This window comes from Penaeus monodon, chromosome 23 (assembly GCF_015228065.2).
Source record: "Penaeus monodon isolate SGIC_2016 chromosome 23, NSTDA_Pmon_1, whole genome shotgun sequence".
Classification (NCBI taxonomy): domain Eukaryota; kingdom Metazoa; phylum Arthropoda; class Malacostraca; order Decapoda; family Penaeidae; genus Penaeus; species Penaeus monodon.
The window spans coordinates 14,116,587-14,117,431 of record NC_051408.1 but is presented as its reverse complement, the minus strand read 5'-3'; positions in this window follow the sequence as shown (position 1 = coordinate 14,117,431).

Genomic DNA, 845 nt, shown 5'->3' with positions numbered 1-845 from the left:
ACGACGCAAATAAAGCACATCAATATAAATAAATTATTCAGTGGTAGATTAGCAGCATTGCAGTGCAAACCGCCGCACTGACTCGAGGGACGCCGTCCATTATCGTTAATAAAACAATAATCCGGAAGTTATTTTCTACTGCTATTTCTATTTATATTATACTAATCACGGGATATCCAGCGATGGGTATGACCTCAGAGCGAAGTGAAACTTGTATTTCTTTGCAGTGAAGGTGATTGTTGTATGCAGCCGTGGGACAAAAAGCGGTTTTAAATTTAAGTGCCGATTGATTCTATTTATCATTTTATTTACGTATTTTATTACCATTATTGATATTTTGCTTTTTGATTGGGAGGAAAATCAACTGCAAATATATGTAGATTTGTGTCTATTTGGTCAAAACTATTTACGAATTCATTAATTCACTGTTGCTTTTAGGTTGAATCATGGCAATTGTAGTAAAAAAAAATATGGAGGTAATTAATATGTTCGAAATTTCATTTAACTCAAAATCGCTTTTACACGGATTAGAATTTTAGTACATGGAAGCTATTGCCTGATGGAGGCCTGTTCTATTAATGGCATGAATTCAAAATAGATAAAAACTCAACTTTAATATTTCGTCATCGGGATTTTTGGTCCGAAATTTGACACACTAAATATCATGAATTTCCCCCAAAACCAAATCAGCTAAACTACATAAAACATTACATTGCAAATGATGATATGAAATTTATATCATGAATCAGCATTCGTTGTTGTTTTAACTATCAATGGAATAAGTAACATTATTAGGATTGATCATTAAGGGCGGTTATGGCATTCATATTAAGGAAAATGAATAG